This window comes from Pygocentrus nattereri, chromosome 15 (assembly GCF_015220715.1).
Source record: "Pygocentrus nattereri isolate fPygNat1 chromosome 15, fPygNat1.pri, whole genome shotgun sequence".
Lineage (NCBI taxonomy): Eukaryota > Metazoa > Chordata > Actinopteri > Characiformes > Serrasalmidae > Pygocentrus > Pygocentrus nattereri.
Genome location: NC_051225.1, coordinates 25,313,446 through 25,333,711, shown reverse-complemented (window position 1 = coordinate 25,333,711; position 20,266 = coordinate 25,313,446). Strand labels below are relative to the sequence as shown.

General features: G+C 36.4%; 1 protein-coding gene across 1 annotated transcript in view; it reads right to left on the bottom strand.

The window, feature by feature from the left end:
- The window catches only part of nrtn (neurturin), a 28,151-nt gene extending 9,933 nt beyond the window's left edge, over positions 1-18,218 (bottom strand). The window contains exon 1 of the mRNA XM_017714250.2: positions 17,200-18,218. The gene's annotated coding sequence lies outside the window, so the exon portion shown is untranslated. The remainder of the gene's footprint in view (positions 1-17,199) is intronic.
- Positions 18,219-20,266: the final 2,048 nt, after the last annotated feature.

Here is a 20,266-nt window from a genome sequence, read left to right as displayed (position 1 = left end):
TTCTCAACTTTCCTTTCCTGGCCCTGACGTTCAGCATTAGGTAGCTGCCAAACAACATCTGCTATGTAATTAGATGACTTTGTTATTTATTATTTTTGGTTATATTATAAAACCAAAGCAAAATTGAAGTTATTTATGAATTTACTTTATAACCTGTTTGGGGAATTTTATTTATTCAACACTCTATAATTCCTTGTATTCTATCATACTTTTGGTTCAGCAACAATTTCTAATGAGAAATACATTTAACAATAGCCTTAAGAAAAACAACATAATGTTTTGATGGTTAATTTTTAAATTCAGGTTTCTTGTACCATTATTTAACCCTTTACCAAGCCACAGGCCCAAAGATTTATTACACACTTATAAACCTAAAGAAAGCTCTTTTAGTTTGCATTGAAGTCCCTGTAATTAATGAATAATATACCATAGTATGTAATAAGACTGGAATGTTAAGGGGTTAAATTTATTTATCACTGAAACAGAAAAATAATTATTAAATTAGTCGATCAATCTGGAAAAAAATTCAAGAGACTAAATGATTTTACAAATATTTATTAGTTGCAGCCTTAGATGCTAATTAAGTGACACTTTTTTTTAAATTAATGAAATTATGAATAGCACTACTACTTCTCATTAGGTTTAACGGCATGTTTTAACAAAGTTCTGCTTGGCTTTGCAACAGTTGCTATGAACATGCATAGTGCAGCATGGAATTCCTCGTTTGTGGCACATACCATACAAGTTCCACGTGCGCTCTAGAATTTAACCCCACTGTGAGAAAGACTTCCTGCAGACAGGTTCATCATTCAGCAATTTCATTCACAGATGTCATCACAAGTGGTTTTGCCATCCGCAAATATTTTGCTCCTCTTCTGAGCTCGTTCCGGTCATGAGTCGCCTCACAGGTGTGGATTCTTGGATAGGATGTCATGTCCTTTGTCCCCCTCTCAGTGTTCACAGAGGTTTCAGACACAGTCAATCTCAGCATGTTCTTATTTATTCCTTTCTTAGTTTGACTTAGCAAAGATGTATCTGGAAATCTAAGAGAGGCTCTGCATAATGTATTATGGTGGTTATGCTGGTTATGGGATCCTCTTTTGGCAGCTTGTCAGCACAGATGAAAAGCGTATTAGCGCTCTTTTTTGAGTCGTCTCCCCAGTCAGGTTACTCTCTGTTGTTCCACAATCTTATGGGGGTTGTTTTGTTTTCAAATGGGATGTTTGTAGATTTATGGGCCCTTTTCCTAAATGGGCCTGTTGTGTTGGACAACTGTTTTTCAAATGCGCTCCAGAAATGACCCAACAAAGCTTTATATCTCTGAGATGGTAATTTTCTAGGAGAAGGAGAAATTGTCATTTTGGGCCATTTCTATTGGCCCATTTATAATGAAATGTTGACACAATGCAAAGGGAGTTTTCCAAAAGAGCTAATGAATTTGAAAGTTTTGATATAACTTTGTTGAACATGATTTTTACAAACCAGTTTCTTCTGAGTCAGTACTGCAGTATTGATGTTTTATGTAGACTTTAATGCATGCCTATCACATAATTGCTCTCTCTATCTCTTCATTTGTCCAAATCAAGAGAGCAACAGAATGCAAAACAGTTCTGCAGACAAGGAAAGAGTAATCCGGCAGTGGATAAGAGCTTCTCCAGACATAGAGTCTCTCAGACTGCTTTGCCAGACTGAGAACATACTGGCTTCAATTAGGATTTGGTTGCTGACCAGACGAACATGGAAAGTGGAAAACGAAGATCAGGGAGATGACCAAGATATGAGTTTCTTAGCTATGCTTAAGAAGAATAAATCTTTTTAGATGTTAATGCTTTGTAGCTTTTAGAGGTTTGCTACTAGATCGAGTCAGATGGGAGCTGACAAAATATCTGGTTTCTGCTGAGTTTGTAATAAATTGCTTATGTACTACACTGGGCTCGATTTGTTTTTGAATAGGTAGTTTTTTTATGTAGTAACTTGTTTTTATTGGTAGAACTACACCTATCTCTCTCCCTCCCTCTATATATCTCTATATAGTATTGTATACTTTATGTCAGGGGTGTCCAAAGGTCTTGTCTTGGAGGCCAAAGTGCAATGTTTGTGGTGGGCTGAGTTCCAAAAAAACATACTTTAAAAAAGTAGTGATGGCTGAGTACCGAATATACTGTCCTAATTGTATTCAGTAAGGTATTACATTATAAGGCATTAAAAATAACATATTTTTAATACATTTAGAATACATATTGATAAGGCTGATGGTAAAAACTGTATTATTTGTTTGATGTAATATTTATTTAATTCACATGGTTTCTCTCTCAGTTTCTGCTTAAAAAGGAGCTGCAAAATTCCTAGTATTATTTGGCTCATATCATCTGCTTTGGTCCACTGCTGCTCCCACAATTTGTCAGCTGTCTCATGATCTAGACAAACAATTCTCCATATCCCAATAACAAAATCTAGCAAATGTGACACTGAAGTGGGTCGCTGTGGTTTTCAATGAATGGCATATGTGATTAAATGCATGCACAAGTCCAACAGTACTGATGCTAAGCTTATCACTAGTCAAGATGTTCACTATTGAAGAGTTCAGTTTCATCATCACTCAAAAAACCTCAGAAACAGTGAGATTAATAATCAAACTGATTTAACAGTCTACTCAGGCTTTAGCAGAGCTCAGTAACACTGAGATTAATAACTGATCATCACATTAATTCATCAGTCTACTCAGGTTTTAGCAGAGGTCAGTAACACTGGGATTAATAAGTGATCATTGGTGTATCAGTCTACGCAGGCTTTTGTAGAGCTCAGTAACACTGAGATTAATAACTGATCATCACATTGATTTATCAGTCTACTCAGGCTTTAGCAGAGCTCAGTAACACCGAGATTAATAACTGATCATCACATTGATTTATCAGTCTACTCAGGCTTTAGCAGAGCTCAGTAACACTGAGATTAATAACTGATCATCACATTGATTTATCAGTCTACTCAGGCTTTAGTAGAGCTCAATAGCACTGAGATTAATAACTGATCATCACATTGATTTATCAGTCTACTCAGGCTTTAGCAGAGCTCAGTAACACTGAGATTAATAACTGATCATCACATTGATTTATCAGTCTAATCAGGCTTTAGCAGAGCTCAATAGCACTGAGATTAATAACTGATCATCACATTGATTTATCAGTCTACTCAGGCTTTAGTAGAGCTCAGTAACACTGAGATTAACAAGTGATCATTGGTTTATCAGTCTACTCAGGCATCAGTGTCTGTAAAATAAAAAAATCGTTTTTTACACACTGTGTTTTTAAAATAGATAATAAACAAGCACTAATGGTGTTTCTTTTAAAGATGGTGTATATATTTTTTACTTTAGTGGCTAAGTATTCTTCTAAAAATGTAAAAAGTGACAGTTTTCTGAAAACAGCATTTACAAAAATGTTACAAAAATTTAATAAATACATCTGTTTTTAAAAACTTTCTTAAGAATTATGCTATATTTTGTTACTTTATTATTTAAAAGTTACAATTTCAGAAGGAAGATAATAAGTTATATGAGGTATTAAATATGTATGTTTAGTAAATATGTGTGTATAGTAAATGTATAGTAAATATGAATGGCGATGGAGTCATGGTTACAAATTTGTGATCACGCACTTTGCCATTTCCTCTGCCAAATGAGCCGTACCAAGCCTGAATACCTGTCACAAGCCATTGATTAGTCAAACTAGCTAGCCAGAATTGCTGTCACATAAAACCAAATGCAGAGTAAAAGCTAAATCAGAACTTGAAGCTCCTCACTTGCTGTTACTGTTGTTTGTGTTTATTGCTAGATTCGTGTGGAATCGTGTAACCACACAAGCTAAAATGAACTCTTACTACTTTCACAGTTCTGTTGTGTGATGGGAAATGGACGCCAAGGTGTGGACAGTTCTGAGTTCAGATTTGTGTGCTGTGCTATACAACCAAGCCTCGCTAAACAGTCTCACTTTTCTTTGCTTTTTGCCACAGAAAGTTCACTAAAGGAACTGTTTAAAATTCCAAATGAGTCAGCGACATCTTCATTATGGAAACATCATTACATCAGATAAAAAGCATGCTGGTCATGTGCAGTGCAGAGCTTGCAATAGTATTTCAAACTGTGATAGCAGGAGGAACAACATGTCATCGAATCAGCAACACTTTGACTATAGATGAAGCCAATCCAATCGAGTTTGGGTCGGCTTCAGGTCTCAAATTTAGCAGTACCAATCAGGCCTAGTTGAGTCGTGTCTCCAGTTGGGTTCACGCTTCGGTTTCATGCCTGCGCAGACTTATAGTAGTAGCTGTATGAAGACTGTTAAAACAGCTGCCGAGATCATTGTGCTTTTTGAAATTCTGTGAAGGTTTTACACAACCTGTCATCTGTTGAACTTGAACATCTGAAATACTGCAGGGGTTTTCTTTTATTAATTTAAAACAGCTCTGGAACTTTTTTATCTCTGTTGCTGCCTCAAATGTAACCTTGGAGAATTGTAAAAGTTTCTTTCAAAGTTTTAGGAGGTGCACTTTGGAGCTTAGTGCCCCTGATGCCTTGAAGGAAGTGTCACAGCTGAGAAGCACTCATGTGCTGTGAAGTGAATTAGTCATTAGGAGGCATCTGTGGGATGAGTGTCCTGAACCAGGGTCAGAGTCATATTTGAATAGGAAAAGGTCCTGTTCCAGGTGAGCCTTATTCCCATGCTCATAAAGCAACTGCAGTAGGACATCAAAAACCCCCCATGCTTATATTATGCCTTCCTAATGCTCATTAAAATTGTAACTCATCTACATTTTAGTTCACATTAGGGGTGGATATTTATCTCCCCTTATGGTGACATTTATCATTGTCGAGCTGACAAACCCTCTCTAAATTTTTCCACCGTCATACATTGTGCAATAATAAAACTTTTTTCAGATGCTGTTCCAGCATGAATGACTGATGATGACAGATAGAGAATTTCAAACTCTTCAAAATCTTTTCAAGTATCAGTCCAGTTCTTACATGAGGACATCTCCCAAAGAATGCAGCAAATAACCAAAGTGAGTTAGCATTGTGAAAAAGAGATCTTCTAGCTCAGGGGTCGGTAATTTTATCCATTCAATAAAAGCCAAGCCACCTTGGGAGCCACAACATTTTATGTCTGTTTTACGATCTTGGCTGCAAATATGTCTCAGTATGTACTAATGTACTAAAAATGTAATATAAATGAAAATTCAGACTTTACTCTGCGTTAAGCTTTAGCTCAGCTTTTCTCACATCTCCAGCAGGATACTTTTTCCTCAAAAGTGGAACAGTTTCTTGAAGATATCTCTCAATGGTGTATGAGGTTGAAGTCAGCTTCTCATTTGCCAACTTCCTGTTAGAATTTTACCATAACACCTTAAATGCTGCCTGCCAGAATGTAACTGCTGCGCCATTTAAGGTGAAACAGGAGAATTAAAAAAAAAAAGATGGCGAATGAGAAGCTTTGAGACTTTAGCTTTGCTGCTTTTTAGTGTTTGAAAGTTTCTCATTGCAGATTAAACCTATCAGGAAACCAGCTTAGTGCTTATAAACGCAATCCATTCACCTCTAAATTATCGATGTTCATCTTAAATCTCTCTTTGCCTTTACATTAGCTACTAGCTAGGCGAGGGTATCTGCATTGTTATGGTGACCAGCAGTCTGCACGCTAACCTAAGGTTGAATTAGCAGTTGTACATAATACAACTCTAGCATTTAAGTCTGTTTATTATTAAGACTGTGTTCGAATGATCAGCAGAGCTTTATTTTACTGCAAAGGAGATTTTTTTTTACCTAAAAGTCTAATTCTGCTGGGGCACCATAACAGGGTAGTGGCAGAGTCACATGTTACTGAATCCAATACACTTCATATATTTAACATATCTTTGCAGACTTGATCTCTGGTTTTCAAAAAATGTAATATTGTTCCACACCTCCAAAGTTCAGTCTTGGAAGTCGGTTACATTTTCTGCTTCTCACGATCCAAGTAATCTCAAACACATTCAGTGATGTTGAGGTCTGGACTCTGAGGTGGTCAGCATATCATTCTGAGATTTGGATATTTGGATAGTTCGCTGTAGATGCTTATCTTGCATGTAACTCACATTTGATTCATTAAATATCTGGTCAGTTCACCTTCATTTTTTTCTAGATCTATAGATAAAGTATTGGGGGTGACCCAAATAACATGGGACCACACATTTTCATCTTTATTGTCAATTTTCATTTCTCAGTGAGGTCTTCTTGGCAGTCACACATCCTTTCAGACTCATAGTGTTGAGTTATCTTCTCACAGTGGAAGATGGACCGAAACAGCTGTGGAGTTTTCAGATCTGATTCAACAGCAGAGCTTGATTTTCTCCTCGCTCTCAGAGATGAAAGCTTTAAGTGCTGTTTATCTGATGGAGACAGTTTCAGTGGTCTTGAACCTAAATGGTCTTTTAAATAACTTGTATTTAAAAAGTCATTTTGACAGAATATTAAACAATTGACTTCTGCACAGAACTGTATATTTCTCATTAATTACACGTGTTTGTGTGAACATGGGTAAAGCACCCATTTCAAACACATAATGGTCAGCCGCTGGCAGCGGTTTCTAATCAAGGAAACCAGTAAACCACTTTTCAACATGACATTCCTCAGTACTGTGGTCAGTACATACAGGGTACGACGGTATGTTTTCATATAGATTATATGTGATGGAGAATATGATCTATTTAAAGCTGGACAGATTTGCAGGACAGTTTGAATCATTAAAATATATGTGAGACCTTTTCTGTGTATGGGCCAGAAATAATATTTTCAAATGTACTGACTTTGCTATGATGACTGGCATCATATATTTGATTGTAAAAAGTTGGAAAACATTTTTATCCCTTAAAATTCATAGCTAATCTCTACCTATTACTACCATTGAAAAGAAGCATTTCATACCTACGCTATGGGAATGCTCTGTTACAGTGGCGTCTGTGTTTGTGTAGCTATTGGATTGTGACTGACTGACATTCAGTCTTGTATAAACATTGCCTGACTAATAGGTCTGCCTCTTCATTTTCAGTGTAACGCCTTTGTTTCAGTGGCTTATGAACTTGACACTGTGAAAAGGCTAGGCAGGATATTCTCGACATAAATTGTTCCATTAAGTGCCTTGTCCCCTTATTAGGAAACAATGCAATTGTTCACAGGAGGCTTTCGAAAACTGCCCAGCTGCCATCCTATCCATATGTGTGTTTCCCGTTCCCCAACAGAATCTTGAAGAACTTCATTCGTATTTCTGGAACATTCAAAACAAGACCAAAAATAAATTAAATTGTCAAGTCAAGTGGCTTCTTAACAATAATAAAATGGGCATACTGGCGCCTTAGAGCCTGTCCTCATGCACATTTCTCATCCTGGCGACACAAGTGGAAATTTGCTGCATGTTATCCGTCTGACTGCACTACAGTGGCATTTGTCAAATCCTATCGTTCATACCATGAAACTGTCCTCCCACTAATTTAGTGAGTAAGAAGTCAATAGTTTCCCTCATTACATTCCATTACAGTCCTTACTATGTTAATACAAGTGTATATGTTCATTCAGGTGCAACATAAAAGGATATATGCTGTTGTAAGCTTTGGGGGATTAGGGTTAAGACCATCCAATTTACTGCGTCAGTCACATAGACTGTCAGTTTCTGGAAAATTCTCACAGCAAGGTTATGAGGCAGAGGCCACTAGAAGTGATTCAAATTTTTAACAATACCCCTTTTATGTGGAACAATTTTCACTGCATCCATATGAAATTCATTTTAGTAACTTTCTGCCTCCAAAATCAAAAATGTCAGGTGGTGCAACCATCTGACTATGTATATTGATTAAGTGAAGTATCAAAAAGGTCACTTAATTATATAAAATTCTAAATAAAATAGTTTGGCATGATTTTATGTCTGAAAACCATGTTGCAAAGTAAGGCTCGCATCCTCTTTCTTAAATGTCAGGCAGCTCAATGAAAAACAAAGGACTTTTATTTTTACATGCTTTTACTGAAAACTTGCAAGCATATTACATCATAAAGAAGACCACAAGTGACTTTCATGGTGCAATGCCAAGCTCAGTAACCCTTTCACAAGTGTGATTTTTGAGCCATGGTTAGAATGGTTCAGTTTATCATGTCAGGTGATCCCCAGGTGTGTTGCCTATCCCCAGGCAAGCCATGAAAATCAGTAATTATTATAATAATGTAAAAAAAATGCAAGTATAAACTCAATTTCAAGACAAGCCAACATTTCTATGGACATCCTAAGTAGATACCTGCTTAAGTTGAAATTTGTCTGAAAAGTCAGGTGGCGCAACCAGATATGTCAAATGGTGCAACCGGTCCAGCACAGTTTTAATAACTATATATATAGTTATTATTATTATATAGCTCAGGAGCTAATGATTAGGACACCATTAGAGAAAATCTTGAAGGAACTTATTTGATCAGATATCTGGTTTGCGCTTTGTTCTTGGAGTGTATGGTATCATCATGCCCAGATCAGTAAAGCTCTCTGAGGCCTTCAGAAAGAAGGCTGTAGATGCCTGTGAGTCTGGAACAGGTTTAAGAAGATCAGTCATTCCACTGTCTGGAAGATCATCTACAAGAGAAGGAGATTTAAAACTACTGCCCACTTGTCCATGCCACTCTATCTCAGTTATGTTTTTTTTAATAAAATATTGCAAAGTCAATTTGCAATGTTTTTTGCTCTGTTACATAATATTTTCATATACATATTGTTTAAACTGAAGATCTAAAATTGTTATTTAAATATAAACATATGTCAAAAAGAAACATATCATGAGGTGTACTATATATAATATATAGTACATATATGTAATATATATAGACTCAGAAAACCACAGATTTTTATTATTGGTGGATTTTCTTTTTTTCATCATTTGAAAATGCTAGCTATCCTTTATATTGTGTGAAATTTTCATGATGAATGGGCTAATAGAAATAAGACTTCTAATAATAAATAAAATCAAAAGTTAAGCAAGTTTTGCATCTTCTGAAAAACTCCAATTTTGAGGTACAAAGCAGTAGCATTTGATTTTGATGTCTAGATTGACTACAATGCAGTTACATACTGCCCCCTGATTCACAAAAGAACAGTGCCATAACTTCAGCACACCACATTGAATGTTTTATTTTAAAATATGTTAAATTCAGCAAATAAACACTAACTGTCTATTAAAATGTACAGAATTTGTTCTCTATAGAGGATGTGTTCACTTACTTTCACTTACAAAATCAATTATTTGACCGTAGTGCCCAAATGTTTGTATATGACTGTATTATATACAAACACCACACAACCCACAATGAGCAAACATGGTGCAGGTTTACCATTGGAATTCCACCAATTTAAAAAACTTGCATAAAATATGGTTAACTCCTTAAAATCCCACGCTTATTACATACTAAGGCTGATTCAGGAACCACAAGGACTTTAATGCAAACTGGCTGAGCCCAAAGCTGGACCTGCCAATGGGTCCTGGCTATTTAAGGGCTTAATATATCATGTATCATATATGTCAATATATAAACAAAATTATTCAAAGTGGTTGTAGAGAAACTTAACTAAACATAACTGTTCACATAGGTGCTGATAGGAACCAGACATCTGAAGCATTTAATGCCTTTAGAAGCTACCACAACATAAACAATGTGTAATAGTTTTGAGAGAAGGATTTGGCCTTAAATGCCTATGGTTTTAATTAATTCATGGTGTATGGGTACCGGATGTTGTTAAGATTAAGATTAAGTGACCCTTATTAGTCCCACAATGGGGAAATTTCACCTCCACATTTAACCCATCCATGAAGTGAAACACCACATACACACAAGGGGGCAGTGAGCACACTTGCCCGGAGCGGTGGGCAGCCCAATCCGCAGCGCCCGGGGAGCAGTTGGGGGTTAGGTGTCTTGCTCAAGGACACCTCAGTCATGTGCTGTCGGCTCGGGGGATCGAACCGGCGACCTTCCAGTCACGAGGGTGGATCCTTAACATCCAGCCCACAACTGCCCCAGGGAAGGACTATGTTAGGCAACATAGTCCCTGAAGAAAATGTATATTAAAGATTTACAAATATTTTACCATTATTATTACCACATTTACCATTACATTACTTTAAAAAACACATCTAGGTTTACTGTTCATGTTGAGTAGTATATAAAATGGCTATATTTGTGTTATAGATATGGCAACCCCTGGCTCCTTTCACCCCTACTGTAAAGAAATGTGTCAGTAAGCTTCACTACAGTTAACTAATTTACATCAAGCAGCTCTTTGCTTGCTCTATTCACTTTGTTTAGATCTCAACAACTGATGAATTATGCAAAAAAATTTTTAAAATGGGTGGAATATCAACAAATTCTAAATATGCTGTGTATTCTTATCTCTTTTCCTCAATAAAGACCAGCAATGATCTCATGCATGCCACTATATCCAGAAAAAATGAAGTAGGCCTACATCTCATTGTTCTGTCAGTATTCGTGAGCAGTTATGCTATCCCAGAGCTTGTCAAGCTTTTAACTTTGATGATGTCTTATTACTCACAGACAAATGATTACACTCAAAACGTTCCTCTGATACTACCTCACCTTCAATCGTGAATAATAAACGTCACCACGGGTCAAACCATCACAGTGCATTTTCAGAGATCCTGTGCTCAGGCTAACATGTTGAAATGCTTAGCTTGAGTGACAGCATAATCCTTTCATTTGACAGCCAGCTATCAGGGTCCGCCCCATACGAAGTAATCAGTGTAAAAGGTGAATAATATCCTGCTTACTCTTCTAAAGCTTCCTCAAGACTCATAATCTTCAGTTCTCATCTCCACTATTGAGCAATAGGCACTGCTGGAGAAGAAACTTCTTTCAAAGCTCAAAAAAGTTCTCTTAATGAAATAGTTTGATGATGTAGTAAATTATTTTGATGACAGTTTCCTTTCCCCCAAACTGTAGATTAGTCCAGACATGTTTGCTGTCTGAGGTTTGCTTCATTAGTTTTACACTGAAATTACAAGGCTAATGTAGCTAACAAGCCATGAAAGCAATTAGCATTGAAGAAAGTGCAAAAGTGCATGGCTTGCCTCAAACCGCATTGACGTGTTAAGTAATCTCAAATAGACTTGCTTATGTGGTTTCTGGCACTGTAGGACATGTTGCTACCTATAAAAATGGACAAAAGTGTGTGGAATAGCTAAAATTGGTAGCAGCAGCCATCTTGAAACCAGAGTTTGGTTCATACTTTTGCCCATTTTTAGAGATAACACTGTCATACCTTGTCAGAAATCATAACATAACTGCATAAGCAAGTCTATTTAAGATCTCCTAACTCGATAACTTGGTGTGGTTTGAGGTAAGTGAATGCAGTTCCCTCAGTGCTAATTGCTTCCATTGCTTGTTAGCTATATTAGCCACGTAGCTCCAGTGCAAAACATGTCTTGGCTGATCAACTACTGAGTTATTCTATTAAATGCTCATGTGGGAATAGATAATAATTTCTCTACAAACAGTTTTGGCAAGAATGGGGAAGGAATTATGGTCTCAAGGTAACACTTATGAGAATTCCTGCAGCTTTCGGTCAGCCTCTGTGCTAATTTCTCTGCAAGCTGAAACTAATGTTATCCATATTGAGACACTCCAAAAGACCCTTTTATACAAAGCCTATACACTTAAAAAAGACGGTTCTTCAAGGGTTCTTTAGTAAAGGGAATGGTTCTATTTAGAACCATGAGTTCTATATAGAACTGTTTCATGCTTAAAGTATTCTTTGCATGGTGAAATGGTTCCCCAGATTGATGGAAAATGGCTATTTGAAAATGGTTCTCTATAGCACCAAAAAGGGTCATACTATTGTTACAATGTCAAGTTTGTAACAATGGAAGAACAATTTTTGGTGCTATATAGAACCCTCATATACACTCTTAAAAAGGACAGTTCTTCGAGTGTTCTTTATTAAAGAAAATGGTTTAAAACTATGAACACTAAAGAACCCTTTGCATTATTAGAGGGTTCTTTATAGCACAAAAAGAGTTTTTCTGTTGTTGCACTCTTAAAAAAGATGGTCCTTCAAGGGTTCTTTAGTAATGACAGTGGTTCCATATAGAACCTTTTGCATGCTTAAAGAGTTCTTTGCTTGGGGAAGTTGTTCTCCAGATTCATGAAGAATGTGTTGTACACACTCAAAGAACCCTTTGCATGATTTAAGGGTTCTTTGCACCATGAAATGGTTTTTCAGATTGAACAGTGCTATAGATGGTTCAACATAGAACCGAAAATGGTTCTATATGGCACCAAAAGGGTTCAAGGGTCAAGCATGTAATGAAAAAAGAACCATTTTTGGTGCCATATAAAACCATTTTTAGAAAGATTCTATACAGAACCATCTACAGCATGTTCTCCATCAATCTGAACATTTTCACTATGCAAAGAACCCTTTAATCCTTTGAAGGGTTCTTTGAATGTTCATGGTGCTGTATAGTACCATTTTCTTTAATCAAGGACCCTTGAACTAACATATTTTTTTAAGAGTGTATATGAGGGTTCCATATAGCACCAGAAAGGGCTCCTCTACTGTTACAAGCTTGACATTGTAACAATAACAGAACCCTTTTTGGTGCTATATGGAACCATTTTCAAAAAACCCAATATAACAATTTCTCCATCAATCTGAAGAACCATTTCACCATGTAGAGAACCATTTAAGCACAAAATAGTTCCATATAGAACTAAATAGAACCATTCCCTTTTCTAAAGAACCCTTGAAGAACCATCTTTTCTAGGTGTGTAATCAGTGTATCTTAGCCAGCGCTGGCGCTGTGTTCCAGCAGGCAGCTGTTCATCATGCTGTTCTGTGTCTATTACTAACCGACGACTGTATAGAACTGGCTGAAAAAACACAGATGTCTTCCAAATGAAAGGCGCCACTCCCAGTGTTTATGGGCCATATGATGAATGGTTCTGTTCAGAACTTTGTTTATTTTTTTGTGCCTTTCCAATTACTATATTATATGTTTATGTCTAGCTTTTTGTCAGGGCATCTGCTTCTGCACATTCAGGTTAAATGGGAAGTGTCTTCATCACATACTGCAAATATATTAAATTTTTATGGGCCACACATAGATGGCATGCTGTGCGCCATATGCCTTTATTTGATGTATTCAACTCCACGCGAATGACGTGTTAAGTGCTATATTTTTTACTGTTAACTTGAATGATGTACTAAAGGGATAGTTTGTAATTTTAAGTGCTCTGATAACAACATGGGGCAAAATACATGTAAAAATAAAGGTTTTTAAATGTTCTTGGCTTGGAGACCTTGTAGGGGGAAAATGAATTGGTATAGAACCTTTAGTTTATGTGCAGGTGTTTAAACTTTAAAGGGGAATTCCACCACTTTAAAAAATGTTCTACGAAATTTAATTGTTAAGATGTAAGCACAATAATTCAGAGAGGTTTGTTGTGAAACGCGCTCGTCAAGAGAAACTGATCAAGACAGAATTGTTCACAGCAGTGGTGATAGGAGCCAGACGACCGAAAGTTACCTCTAATGCCTCTGAAAGCTCCAACACATAAAGCTGTTACATAAAATGGTTATAAATAAAATGTCTGATGCCTGAGATATTGGTTGAAAATTTTGGGCTACAACATATTGTTTATTTTTAAACCAACTTATGGTGGAAAGGTACATGCAAAGTGCAAAAAATAATGGCAATTTTTGGTAATGTATATATATATATATATATATATATATATATATATATATATATACAGTACTGTGAAAAAGTCTTAGGTACCCAAGACACATTTAAAAAAAAAAAAAAAAAAAAAAAAAAAATATATATATATATATATATATATATATATATGAGTGTGTGTGTGTGTGTGTGTGTGTGTGTGTGTGTGTGTGTGTGTGTATAAATAATTAGATAGTGATTTTCTGGATGTTAGTGTGTTTAACCATTCAAACCTCTCCTCAAGGAAGCCCAGTATTATATGTAGTTAAAAAGCACCTCCTGGTTTGACCAATCAGTGCTTCAGTAAATTGTACTCATGATGTAATTGATGATATTAACAAGTCTCTGTGGTGGCTGTGAAGGTGTCAAGGAAAAATATGGACCCAATAATTTCTTGTTACTTTTTATTGTTTTTATGATTATTTGAATTATGAATATGACTTTATTCTAATGTACATTATGACAAACTCACTGCTGATGTAAACTGTTAAAAAATTTGCTTATATATATATATATATATATATATATATATATATATATGTGATGAATATGTTTGAATTGTGAACTCTAACCACCACTGTAGAGAAATCCAAGTTAATACATTTCTCATAAGTGACTTTGTTTACATCTCAACAGTTGAATTACGCAGAAACGTTTAAAAAATCATTCTGATTTTTAAAGGAACCAAAAGTTTTCCTTCTAAGGAATCACTCACACCTTTATTTTTAAGAGATCCAGTGTTCCAAATAGCGTGTCTGACCACTGTGTTGAGGTTTTAACTGTTTATAAGAGCATTATAGAGTGCCAATCACAATCTAACCTCATAAATAGTTGCACGAGAATGTCTTAACAAGTACACGTTGCTACTACTAGACAGCACATTATGTTGTTTTATCTTACATGCTATGACTCATATTGTATTTTAGTAATTAACCTTACAGTTGGCAGCATATGCAGCCCAGTTGTTTTAAAAACCTTTTGTTGATGCACCAATAGAGCATATTCTTTTGGTGAGCAGATGTATATCTTGCTGCAGATGTTCATCATGCTGACATCGGTGAGGTGGGGAGGTTTCAAAGGAGAGAAAGTGAACTCGGTCTCAGCTCCCAATGCCTCCATCAAAAGTCTTTGTTCTGCCAGGAGGAACCGCTCAGAACTTGGCCATAGTGCCTGTGTAGCCTTTATTCATTCTCCTTAACTGAATAGCACCATAACTCTTCCCTCCTGAAAGAGCGGAGGAGGCCTTAAGCTGCTCTTTTCTAATGGGATATCCGCGCTGAATGTTCCAGCACTCACTTAAAGTTCTTTAAGGCCAGGGCTCTGTCCTTAAACATCCATTATAAGGAATTCTGTTTGTTATAAATGTAAATAATAATAAAGTGAGGCACTGTCCACTTCTATTCATGCTGATTTTACACTGTTTTCTGAATTTTTCTTTTTATTGTGCTTTATTTTAGTTGCCTTTATTGTGCAATTTGTATTTTAATCCTATATTAGAGTAGCAGTAACAATAATTTCCTCAAGTTACTGCATAATCACATCATATCTTCTTACATTGCACCAAATCAATACATTTTGATGGAGCAAAATGTATCTAATGTTACATAACTATGTTGTTACCATATTATTACATTTTCACAACAGAAACATGTCCATTAATGCCAAAATCCATCAATAACCATATAAATAATCATTAATTCTCCTATTTATGTAGATAGTATATATACTTGTTAATAATCTTGCTGGGGCAGTTATAATGTTCAACACAACAGTTGCCTTTATTGTGCAACTTGTGGCATAATCGTATTACCAGAGTACCAGAAATCATAATTTCCTCAAGTTGCTGCATAGTCACATAATATTTTCTTATGCCACACCTAATCAATACATTTGAATGGGGAAAAGTGTATGTAATGTTACATAACTATGTTGTTACCAGAAAATTACATTATTACATTATTACATTATTACATTATTATAACAGAAAAATGTACCAATACAAAAAAAATGATCTCTCCTATATAGTTTATATACTTGTAAATAGTCTTGCTGGAGCAGTTAAAATGCTCAAAACACATTTTTTGTAATTGCCTGAACAGAGACTTGACTATTCCCAGCAGGTTTCGCATGGGTGGACTTCAGTTATGCTTCCTATACACCGCATGTTCCTCTCGCCTTCAACAGAAATAGACTGTGTGAGAGAGCACGGCAGCGCTGCTGATATCCTTTATCTACTGTTATTTAGATAACAGCACTTACAGAACAGCACTGCTCCAGAACTGAGAACAGATGGATATCCAGCATGATATTTATAATGCTTTATCAGGCATATTTCAGTCTTTAGGAATCATATACCAAATTACAACACTAGGCTTCATGTTTGTGATCGAATTCATAGGATAAGATTGCTTCCCCATATGTCAGTTGCTGAAATCCACAATCATGAAATCTTGGTTTTGAAAGTTAAATGTTTTATTCCGACATATTGAGCAAGTTTGATTCCTGATTAATATGTTTATTTGTGAATATACATTTTAAATGAAATGATGACAAGGTTAGCGATAAAGGGTCATAAGGAAGTTCTTCCAAAGAACAGATTAAGATCTTTTTTTTCCTGAAATTCACATGCATTTCCTTTTATCAGATTAAAAAAATGGTAATTGTTATGCATTGTTATGAAATACGGTGCAAATCCAACAACTCTCATCAGTTCTAACTGTACACATTTTTAGTATATACTCTTAAAAAAGGTGCCCACAGATGATGCTTTGGACCACTTTTGATTCTCTAAAGTGCCAAGAGATTTGTGAAGAACATTTTAAAGTTTAAATTTCTCTTCCTTTAAACTGTAAAAACATCTAATTTACAAAAAAGCTATTGTACACTGTTAGAAATAAAGGTTCTGAGCAATTACATTTTTCACAGATGAAGGTACAATGTAAATGTTCCTTCAAATGTACAGCAGTGGTTTTAAGGTCCAGTTGTGTTATATTTGCAGCTTTAATAATCTAATGTTTCAGAACAGAACATTCAAATAAAAAGCCTGGAGACGAGGCGGGGTGTATGGAATCAAAACATCTTAGACAGTACCATTTCAATGGATTATGGTACCAATATCTTCCCTGACCAAAGGTACTGAGATATACCCTTGAGGGTACCACCCCAGTGATGAGGGATACTGCCCCAGTGACAGATTTATACCTTTTTTCTGAGAGTGTAAAGAACCAAGAAAGGTTCTTTAGGAACCTAAAAGTGCAAAGAACCTTTTTTTCTCACCTTTATTTTTAGACTTTCTAATAATATTCCCATTGTACCCATGATCTGATGATTTTCAGCACATGCCCATCTTGGAGCGACATATTGGCACTTAAGCCGCAGCTTACATGACAAAAGCGGATGTGTCCTTACCGTTTGCCCGGCTTATCCAGACTTGTCAGCGTGTCTATCTTTTCAGTTGACCTCTGGGTAAAAATGGCATTGATCGATACTCCAGCCCTTTCACTCGGGGACAGGCGAAAGAGAGCACGTTTGGCTTCCTGTTATCTTTTCACGGTTGCGTCCAGCAGTCTATGGAGCGAGACTAGCCCCCGAAAGTGCCGCATTCTTTTAGCTTCAGAGGACCATCAGATGTCCAGGGACTTAGGATGTGTAAGAAAGCTCCCCAAATCCCCATCTTGCTGTTAGGGAGTTGTGCAATAAGTCAAGCAAGCATTTACATCAACAGCGTCTTCCTCTGAAAAATACTAATAAAAAAATAGATGTTTTGCTTTTAAGAAGTCAGAAATAGGGATTCCCGAAAGTTAAGAAGTGATAAGAGCAACTATTTTGACAGCCCAGTACTCAAATCGAGCTAAATGTCTGGCAGCCATTAGAGAAAAAGTAATTTAAATTAGTTTTAAAGCTCTACAGCTTGTCATTTCTCACCAGTCTGCTCTGTCCTCTGAAATGTAATGCGGAGAGATGGCAATGTGGCTTGGGAAAGTTGTTTATTCCACGAAAATTCCTCTGCAGTGATTCACTAAAGTGAGGGAAAGCTGATGGCAGCACACTTGTGTCTCTTCCACAGATCTCTAACGAGGAATTCCTAAGTTAGCAACCTTCTCATTGGACCCCAAGATTCCTCTTCTTGGATACAACCAGGAATGAGTTCTTCAGCACTTTCTGAAGGAGTCCCTCAGAGACAAGTCATCAGGTACGTGATCCCAGGCTTGATTACACAAGCAAAGCTCAGAGCGTCTTCTATGGGCTGGGACCCGAATGTTACCTTCTCCTTTTGATCCCGTCTGCTCAGTGGATTAAGCTGCTGCTACTTGGTGCCCAACAAACAAAACACTTTCCACAACAGTTCGTAGTCATTTCCGTCTACAGCAAGACCAGACCAGTTTCTCTCAGGGTGAATGGAACTGGTGCGCAAAACTGAGTCTCCAGCTGGCTTAGCGCTGAAGTGCTGGTGCAGAGGGATGGTTGAGGAGGAGAGATGGAAGGAGGGGGGCTATGGGGAGTGTTGTGAGAGAGATCGCTGCACTTTACTCTTCCTTTCCTCCCTCCTCCTTCACACACATATGCAGGACTGATAAGCCCCACCTCCAGACAAGTGGATAAGAAAAGGGTTGGAAATGTCTAATTGCATGTACCTGCTTTTCACTTAATGTCTTAATATCTTGCTAGGATTTCTAGTAAGTCATTTTCTGTGATTCTAAAATTGTCCCATTATTATATTAACCCTTAGAAAACACAGCTGATCACAAAACATGTGACTCAATATAAACCCCTTAAAATCCCAGACTTGTTACATACCAAGGATTATTATTCAGTTACTACAGGGACCTCAATACAAACTGTTTGAGCTATTCTTAGGTTATAGTAGTGTGTAATAAAACCTTGGGCGCACTTTTAAGGGGTTAGCACAAGGGGTTAATGTCTGTATCTGAAACAAATGTTCTTTGCTCTGCATGTTCTCTGAGCTTGCCTGGGCACAAGTCCAAAGAACAGTTTCAAATAAGTCTTGACTATATGGCTAATTAGTGAGTTTTTATTACTTATAAAGTCATATTAAATGTGGTTGCCTGACTACAAATTTTTAAAAGAACAATGGAAATTTGAATGTGGATAAAAGTACAAAAATAGGTAATCAAAAAAAATGAACTAGATACTTCAACCAATCAGAACAAGCTCTGTGGCATCATACAAAATTAGTTGTTGGACATGAATGAGTTAGTTATTAACATTTGTAGTTTGTTGAGAAATTTGGCAAAAGCTGCAGTGTAGAACAGAAGAGGAGCAATCCCATTGATGTGCCATTTTTTGTGACAAAGGCCTGAAGAGGCTGTAACATGTCGATACATTTTTATGCATATGGCCAAGTGTCAATAAAAGCTTTTTTGTACTTTTCTTAAGCCGGTGTGCCAGGACATTCTTTGTTTCGGATTCATTTTGTACACGCCTTGTGGATGCAGATGGATTATCTTGTTGCTACCACTCCCAGCATGAAATCGTTATTTTGAGTTTGCTGTGCCCGTGCCCTAGGAGCACCTGTCTTTATACTTCAGGAGACCCCAGGAGTGCTTTTTTCAGAAGAGGAGATACTTTATGATCTGAATTTGATGAAAAGTGAATTGTCTGTATACAAACAGTGCAATGCAGCCCTCCCCCCCGCCATTTGCCTAGGTACTTCCCACAACCTACACATCATAAAATAGTTTAAAAAGAATAGTGGAGATTTTTTTTAAACAACTCTTATTATGTAACATAAAAAAGCTGATGTACTATAAAATTAGAGGTTAACTAATGACAGTGACTACCCAAAGCTGTCTACATTCAATTTATAACTGGCTAATTTGTTTTTCACTGGTGACTGGACGGTAATGAATGCATGTTTGGACTTCCAAGTAAAAATTTAAACTACATTTAAAACATCTGAGCTGTCTTCATCCAAGCTGAGTACATTTGTTGTCTAAGCCAAACCAAAACAAATGGCATTAATGATAACACTGCAATCAGTCAATCAATCAATCAATGATTTTCATCTTTTAGCTTTTTCTCCTCATGTTCTATTCTTTTTTCTTGGCTCCAGGTGTGTAAATTCTTTTTGAAACATGGTTAAGCTGTAATTTGTTTTTGTCTCTCACTCGAGCATCTTAGACAACATAATGGTTCAGTAATAACCTTAAATTACTGTGTAAATCAATTTGCAAAGATAATTAATTGTGCAACTCACTATGCAATTAATTATGGAATTACAAGATTGCATGACAGTAGTCTAGCCAAAGGAAAAATAATAATTAATATGTATTTATAAAATGCATTTTATCCCCATATTTTTACATATATTTTTATATATAATGATCATTACTATATCAAGACCCTATTCAGGAATAAAATGAAGTAAAGCGTCTTCTTGTCTCATGTGCTTGTACGTCATCCACTCTGCACTGCATTGTGCTGAATATAGCATTGGCAGTCTTCACTGACCCGG